General features: G+C 39.8%; 1 protein-coding gene across 2 annotated transcripts in view; it reads right to left on the reverse strand.

Moving 5' to 3' along the window:
- ptpro (protein tyrosine phosphatase receptor type O) overlaps nt 1–10000 on the reverse strand; it is a 58645-nt gene that overhangs the window by 48005 nt on the left and 640 nt on the right. The window lies entirely within an intron of this gene.

Genomic DNA, 10000 nt, shown 5'->3' on the forward strand with positions numbered 1-10000 from the left:
TCATGAGTTATAGAGTATATAAACTCAAAAATACGAGTTATAGAGTATATAAACTCACAATAATGAGTTATAGAGTATATAAACTCAAAAATATGAGTTAGAGATACACTCAAAATTACGAGTTATAGAGTATATAAACAATTACAAATTATAGAGCATATAAGCTCAAAAATATGAGTTATAGAGTATATGAACAATTACAAATTATAGAGCATATAAGCTCAAAAATATGAGTTATAGAGTATATGAACTCACACTTACGAGTTATATACCGTATAAACTCACAATTACGAGTTATCAGAATATATAAACTCAAAAATATGATTCAAAATTGCAAGATAAAAAGTCACAATTATCTTTTTTCTTTTTTATTCTGTGGCGGAAACAAGCTAAACCATACGAGAGTTCCTTTAGCAGGAAACTCTTCTATTTTCTCTTTCTGTCGGGCGTTTGACAGAGCCGATCCTGAATGAGTGAAACACAGCTGAAGTCGCAGTGGTTTCTGCATCAGCGAATCCTCAGTGAAAGCCGGAGTGTGTGTGTCAGTCTTCATCGAAACACACTGAGCGTCACGAACGACGCGCTCAATGGCCGCCTGTGTGTTCATGAATGATGACAAAGAGCATCAATGACACACACATTCAGCGGCTGAAGGGGCTTTTCAAACTCACACGTCTCTCACTGCTGTACAATATCAGCCGACTACTGGAAATCATAACACATTTATATGATTAGGGTTGGGGATCGTTTGAATTTTAATGATTCCAATTCCTATTTCGATTCTGCTTATCGATTCCAATAATAAAAAATAATAAAAAACTTAGATATCATTCACATTAGTCTTATTGCAAAACATTTAATTGTGGCTGAATATCATGAACACAAATCATCAGGCTGAAGAACACTCACACACGGAGCGTTTGCCTGTGGTTTAAAAACACCATAGAAGAACAACTAGCAGAACTAATATAAACTAAAGCATTATTAAAGACAATAAACACTCAGTTATTAACAAAGAACAAATACAAAAATAACAATCGCAACAAATAGATAAAACTGAACAAAGATACGATTGAAATAAACAGTGTTTTAAAGGGTTAGTTCACCCAAAAATGAAAATTCTGTCAGTAATTACTCACCCTCATGTTGTTCCAACCCCGTAAGACCTTCGTTCATCTTCAGACACAAATTAAGATATTTTTTATTAAATCTGAGAGCTGAATCACTCCTCCATAGGCTTCTAAGACATTATAACTTGCTGGCCCAGAAAATGCATTAAAGACATCGTTAATATAGTCCAAGTGACTCCAGTGGCTCAATCTTAAGTTTATAAAGCGACGAGAATACTTTTTGTGCGCAAAAAAAACAAAAATAACGTCTTTATTCCACTATTCATTTCCTCTCTTTGGGCCTCGAGTTTTTTCACGTAGTGTTTTTGCGCAGCGCGTCTGTGTTGCACGTCACACGCATCACACACATGACCAGCGTCGCCCAATAGTGAGCCTACAGTGACGTACAACACAGACACGCTGCGCTAAAACACTACGTGAAAAAACTCGAGGCCCAAAGAGAAGGAAATGAATAGTGGAATAAAGTCGTTATTTTTGTTTTTTTTGCGCACAAAAAGTATTCTCGTCGCTTTATAAACTTAAGATTGAGCCACTGGAGTCACTTGGACTATATTAACGATGTCTTTAATGCATTTTCTGGGCCAGCAAGTTATAATGTCTTAGAAGCCTATGGAGGAGTGATCCAGCTCTCAGATTTCATCAAAAATATCTTAATTTGTGTCTGAAGATGAACGAAGGTCTTACGGGGTTGGAACAACATGAGGGTGAGTAATTACTGACAGAATTTTCATTTTTGGGTGAACTAACCCTTTAAGATTTTCAGGTGCAGAAACTTAAAATAAGTGCCTCTTTAAGAGCTGCACGGAGCCGATACACCGATACACTGATACACCGATACACCGATACACCGATACACTGATACACTGATACACCGATACACAGAGTCTCTCACACTTCGCTGTTTAAACTCATACTGAAATGCTCACAAAGGAATCAATAAGAGGAATCAAAATTTTAATTTTATAACAAGTATCCGATTCCTGACCTCAAGTATTCAATTTGATTTTCGATTCCCAGCCCTAATGATGATGTAAACTCCTGAATGCCTGAAGGTCTGTTTAATAAAGATTTCCCGCTGAAGTCTCTCCAGACTATCACTGGCGTTTCCCGTTTTCCGCTCTGACAGTCATTCTGCTGATGGAGCGTTTATGGGATGAGCAGCGAATCACTGATGGTTCATGTATTATGTATTGATGGATGAAAGAGGAGCGTTTCAGGTCCAGACACACACACACACACACACGCGTTTAACTAATCCCATGATCTTCATCTGCATGCGTCTGATGTAGAAGAGCGAGACTGACCTCAGATCAGTGTTACGGTCTCATCCAGCGCTATAATCCAGCGCCTGGTTAAAATTAGAGACGCACTGATATGAACATTGTGTCCGATAACCGATAATTCTTTATATTTGAAAGCCGATAACCGATATATTGGCTGATAAATCTAAACCCAAGTTTTTATATAATTTTTAAGAGCCTGATTACAAAAACAAAAGTCTCACCATTAAAATCCATGACCCAAACACACAATTATAATAATGTTCTCGTTATAATGTTATGTAGCCGATATGACAGACTTGCACTGAACCGTATTTTCCTTTTTTTGAAGTGATTCAATCATATTTCCAGCAATTCAAACCCATCATGTTGAACAGTCGCATCTGAAGTGTCTCAGCTGAAGAAATACATTATTTATCCGCTTTAATATTATATTATATATTATAATTAATATTAGGGATGTCCCGATCAGGTTTTTTTGCCCTCGAGTCCGAGTCCGAGTCATTTGATTTTGAGTATCTACCGATACCGAGTCCCGATCCGATACTTCTATAATACATAAAAAAAGAATAAAGAAGAGCGAAAAACAGATCCAGGATGTTCATTATTTTTTATTTAAAGGGATAGTTCACTTTTAAATTAATTTTTGATATGTTTTAGCTTACCTCAAGGGCATCCAAGATGTAGGTGTCTTTGTTTCCGCAGTAGTTTCAATTTTGATATTTTTAGGTCAAACCGTTCTTGTCTGTCAGTCATATAATGCAGGTCGATGGTCACTGGCTCAAAACACAAGCACAGAGTCCAAATTAAAACAATTCCCCATCGTCCAAATTAAAACAATTCCCCATCGTCCAAATGAAACAATTCCCCATCATAAGTACACATTGATGGCCTAAGACACAAAACGAGCGGTTTGTGTGAGAAAACGAACAGTATTTATATCGTTGTTATCTCTTGAAAACAGCACAAGTCCAAATGATCTGACGGCGCGGGCGGGTATAGATATATACATTAGATGTCGCTTGGCTACGGTTTCGTTCCAATGAACTGCAGTAGCCAAGCGACATCTAATGTATATATCTATACCCGCCCGCGCCGTCAGATCATTTGGACTTGTGCTGTTTTCAAGAGATAACAACGATATAAATACTGTTCGTTTTCTCACACAAACCGCTCGTTTTGTGTCTTAGGCCATCAATGTGTACTTACGATGGGGAATTGTTTCATTTGGACGATGGGGAATTGTTTTAATTTGGACTCTGTGCTTGTGTTTTGAGCCAGTGACCATCGACCTGCATTATATGACTGACAGACAAGAACGGTTTGACCTAAAAATATCAAAATTGAAACTACTGCGGAAACAAAGACACCTACATCTTGGATGCCCTTGAGGTAAGCTAAAACATATCAAAAATTAATTTAAAAGTGAACTATCCCTTTAATTCACCTTATTTTAACATTCAGTTAACAAACAGAGCACTTCTGTGAGGTAGCTTGAACAATCAAGTAATAAATAACATAAATTCTTCACTTTTGGACTTAAGTGCAACAGTAAATATAAAAAAAGTCTAATATATAAACAAATAGCACCTCAACTTAAAACACCCGGCAGGCATGTAAACAAATAAAAAAATAAAAGTGCCACAGTGTTTGCAAAGCCAGTAATGTGCTTTTAGGAACTGCACTCGCCGGTTTCACACAGCACTGTTAGCAGAGCGTGCAGCGCGAATCAAATGACCAACATCAATTTAAAAAGAAAACAAATGTCCAAAAACAAACTTGTTGCCAGAACAATAAAAACAAAGATGAACCAAAAGTTATATTTATGAAATTATTAATAAATTAAGCTTCTTGACAAGTATTTTCTCTTAAATGTATTTGAAAACGAAATAAAGGCATGCCAACTTATCCATTATAGAGTAGGCTACTCTGTCTGTACACAACCCGCGGTTCAGCCGCGCGTGACAAACGCTGCCAGTGTGAAAGCAAAGCGCGCGTGTCCTGCTCCTGCTCACCATACGCACTGCTCCTGCGCTGCTTACACTCTGCTAACGCGTGCAGTGTGAAACCGGCGTAACTCTGTGCCACCGCATAACTATAGATGTGTTAAATAATAATGAGAATATATATACATATATATCCGAGTCCTGATCGGGAGGTAACGTCCGATTCCGATCGAGTCTGAAACCACGTGATCGGATCATCCCTAATTAATATGATATTATCGGCCAAATGTTCTTGTCTGGCTGATAATGATAACAGTAAAAATGAACATATATCGGCCGATACCGATACAGTGGCCGATATATCGTTCATCAGTTTAAATAACTAGTAGCTCGACGCTTCAGAGCAACATTAACTATTCAAGTTCTGAAACTTCAATGACATGTAAAGTGTGTGAACTAGGCCTGTCACGATAACAAAATTTGCTGGACGATAAATTGTCCAAGAAATTATTGCGATAAACGATAATATTGTCGTTCTGAGACCATTTTCATCTAATATAATTATAATGGCATAATAATGCAGGTACACCTTTTCAAAGATCTATAAACTTTTATTTCTAAAGAATATTAAACATTGAAAACGGAAAACATTTTAAATATACACAAAATTAACAAAATAACCAAAAACAATAAAAGCAATGGACTCTCAGTGTCTGTTAACAAAAAATTTCACTTGAATAAATACCAAAAACAATAAATAAAATGGATGTAAACAAAGTTGCACTTCAAAAAAATATTAAACATTAGACATAAATAGTGTTACATTCCATAAGAGACAAAACTGCCGGTTAGGACCTTTGTAAACAAATAAAAAAAGCCTCAACAGGCCATATCACACTATTTTGCACTGTCCTCCTGTTACTCTGTCGACTAAACGCCGAGTGATTGTGTAATTTACTGTCGGGAAGACGGAGACGCACTTTATAGTGTGTATAGGCCGATGCTACGCACTGAAAATACTTGGTTAGGATTAGGGGTGAGGAGTGCATGCGTATTACACGCCATAAAGTGCGTATCATATGCACGCAAAAACTATTTTTGGCGTATAAATGGCACGAGAAATAACATTCGTGGTATAGATACGCATTTTCATGAGATCGGGCTCTCCCTCCAACTCACAACTAGCGTCTTCTCTCTCTCCCGGCAGTAGCCGCAAACAGTCCCGCTTTCCCATACAAAGACCATGTGACTGACAGGTAGAGAGAGAGAGACGAGGAAAACAAACAAGCATGCAAATGGAATTATCGCGGCCGGAAAAATTATCGAGCTCATTTTTTTTATCGTGCGATTAATTGATTTATTGACTATCGCGACAGGCCTAGTGTGAACGTCATATTAAACAAACCCAAGATGATTTAAGAGCATTTCATCTTCACATCTACTGAAGTTCATAACCGGAGCAGTGATAAAACAGATCAAATCTTTATAAAACCAAACAGAGTCGATGCCAGGAATCAGAATGAAGAGTCGATGGTGTGAACTAAAGTCCGAATCGAACAGCCCTACTCGCCATTACTGAGAGCAAACAGATGATTTATGAAAACATTATTGTAGGACAATCACATATTTGTTATTCTGAGCTCAAAACACACATGAGCAGCGATAGATCACTGGAGAAACATCTGAACCTGAAACATCACAACCACCACAACTTCTCCACCACAACTTCTCCACCACAACACAACTTCTCCACATCACAACTTCTCCACCACAACACAACTTCTCCATCACAACTTCTCCACCATAGCTTCTCCACCACAACTTCTCCATCACAACACAACTTCTCCACCACAACTTCTCCATCACAACTTCTCCACCACAGCTTCTCCACCACAGCTTCTCCACCACAACACAACTTCTCCACATCACAACACAACTTCTCCATCACAACACAACTTCTCCATCACAACACAACTTCTCCACATCACAACACAACTTCTCCATCACAACTTCTCCACCACAGCTTCTCCACCACAACTTCTCCACCACAACACAACTTCTCCATCACAACTTCTCCACCACAACTTCTCCACCACAACACAACTTCTCCATCACAACTTCTCCACCACAGCTTCTCCATCACAGCTTCTCCACCACAGCTTCTCCACCACAACACAACTTCTCCATCACAACTTCTCCATCACAACTTCTCCATCACAACTTCTCCATCACAACTTCTCCATCACAACTTCTCCACCACAACTTCTCCATCACAACACAACTTCTCCACATCACAACTTCTCCACCACAACACAACTTCTCCATCACAACTTCTCCATCACAACTTCTCCATCACAACTTCTCCATCACAACTTCTCCACCACAGCTTCTCCACCACAGCTTCTCCACCACAACACAACTTCTCCATCACAACTTCTCCATCACAACTTCTCCATCACAACTTCTCCATCACAACTTCTCCACCACAACTTCTCCATCACAACACAACTTCTCCATCACAACTTCTCCACATCACAACTTCTCCACCACAACTTCTCCATCACAACTTCTCCACCACAGCTTCTCCACCACAGCTTCTCCACCACAACACAACTTCTCCACATCACAACACAACTTCTCCATCACAACACAACTTCTCCATCACAACACAACTTCTCCATCACAACACAACTTCTCCACATCACAACACAACTTCTCCATCACAACTTCTCCACCACAGCTTCTCCACCACAACTTCTCCACCACAACACAACTTCTCCATCACAACTTCTCCACCACAACTTCTCCACCACAACACAACTTCTCCATCACAACTTCTCCACCACAGCTTCTCCATCACAGCTTCTCCACCACAGCTTCTCCACCACAACACAACTTCTCCATCACAACTTCTCCATCACAACTTCTCCATCACAACTTCTCCACCACAACTTCTCCATCACAACACAACTTCTCCACATCACAACTTCTCCACATCACAACTTCTCCACCACAACACCTCCATCACAACTTCTCCATCACAACTTCTCCACCACAACACAACTTCTCCACCACAACTTCTCCATCACAACTTCTCCATCACAACTTCTCCACCAAAACACAACTTCTCCACCACAACTTCTCCATCACAACTTCTCCATCACAACTTCTCCACCACAACTTCTCCATCACAACTTCTCCACCACAGCTTCTCCACCACAGCTTCTCCACCACAGCTTCTCCACCACAACTTCTCCATCACAACACAACTTCTCCACATCACAACTTCTCCACCACAACACCTCCACCACAACTTCTCCATCACAACTTCTCCATCACAGCTTCTCCATCACAGCTTCTCCATCACAACACAACTTCTCCATCACAACTTCTCCACCACAGCTTCTCCACCACAACACAACTTCTCCACCACAACACAACTTCTCCACCACAACAGAACTTCTCCACCTTCGCCACCACAACACAACTTCTCCATCACAACTTCTCCATCACAACACAACTTCTCCACCACAACTTCTCCATCACAACTTCTCCACCACAACACAACTTCTCCATCACAACACAACTTCTCCACCACAACTTCTCCATCACAACTTCTCCACCACAACACAACTTCTCCATCACAGCTTCTCCACCACAACACAACTTCTCCATCACAACTTCTCCATCACATCACAACTTCTCCACCACAACACAACTTCTCCACCACAACACAACTTCTCCATCACAACTTCTCCATCACATCACAACTTCTCCACCACAACTTCTCCACCACAACACAACTTCTCCACCACATCACAACTTCTCCATCACAACACAACTTCTCCATCACAACTTCTCCACCACATCACAACTTCTCCACCACAACTTCTCCATCACATCACAACTTCTCCACCACAACTTCTCCACCACAACACAACTTCTCCACCACATCACAACTTCTCCATCACAACTTCTCCATCACAACAAAACTTCTCCATCACAACTTCTCCATCACATCACAACTTCTCCATCACAACACAACTTCTCCATCAAAACTTCTCCATCAAAACTTCTCCACCACAGCTTATCCACCACATCACAACTTCTCCACCACAACACAACTTCTCCATCACAACACAACTTCTCCACCACAACTTCTCCATCACAACTTCTCCATCACAACTTCTCCACCACAACACAACTTCACCACCACAACACAACTTCTCCATCACATCACAACTTCTCCATCACAACACAACTTCTCCATCACATCACAACTTCTCCATCACATCACAACACAACTTCTCCATCACATCACAACACAACTTCTCCATCACATCACAACACAACTTCTCCATCACATCACAACACAACTTCTCCATCAAAACTTTTCCATCAAAACTTCTCCACCACAGCTTCTCCACCACATCACAACTTCTCCATCACATCACATCACAACTTCTCCACCACATCACAACTTCACCACCACATCACAACTTCTCCACCACATCACAACTTCTCCACCACATCACAACTTCTCCACCACATCACAACTTCTCCACCACATCACATCACATCACAACTTCTCCATCACATCACATCACAACTTCTCCATCACATCACAACTTCTGCATCACATCACAACTTCTGCATCACATCACAACTTCTCCATCACATCACAACTTCTGCATCACATCACAACTTCTGCATCACATCACAACTTCTCCACCACAACTTCTCCACCACAACTTCTCCACCACAACTTCTCCACCACAACTTCTCCACCACAACTTCTCCATCACAACTTCATCACAACTTCTCCATCACCTGGAGCTTCACACACACACTGAGGGAACAACTGAAGATCATGTGTGATTATTGATGGCTGACTAACACACACACACACACACACACACACACACACACACACTCACTCACTCACAATTATACACACACACACACACAGGTGGATGTCAAAAACAACACATTCTCACTTGTTACATCATATAATCATCATTTTTCACACCATGATTTCCACCAAATGTCATCACACAACATCCAGTGAAGAGAAAGACTGCGATCCTTCATTAATCATGAATTCATGTTCATATTCTATACAGTAAACGACTGATTCAAAGGCCTGAGCTGAACTGTGTCACTCGCTTCATAAAGTCATGTTCACTGAGCCTGAGTCATGTCTGACTCTCAGTTCAGTGTCTTTCCCAATCAATCAATCACACACACACACACTTGAAATCGACTGGAAAATTCCTGCAGACTTTGACTGAAAAATGCTGATTCTAAATTAGCTTTAAGCCTTTTATAAGCTATATCGCTTGTTTAATAATAATTAGAATGATATCTAAATACAAATAGCATTATAATAATAATAATAATAACCCAATAAAAATATCATAATAATTATTATTATTAATATCCCGATAAAAATATAATAATATTAGCATAATAATAATATCCAAATAAATGCATAATAAAAATTATCATATACAATATTGTTATTTTTTTAGAATAAATGTTTAATTTCCTGTGCAGCAGAAACCGTGAGTGAAAGCCGACTGATGCTTCACACACACATCCACAAACATACACACACACACACACACGTTCATCTGTGACCCAG

This window comes from Abramis brama (genome assembly GCF_963993115.1).
Source record: "Abramis brama genome assembly, chromosome: 4".
Taxonomy (NCBI): Eukaryota; Metazoa; Chordata; class Actinopteri; order Cypriniformes; family Leuciscidae; genus Abramis; species Abramis brama.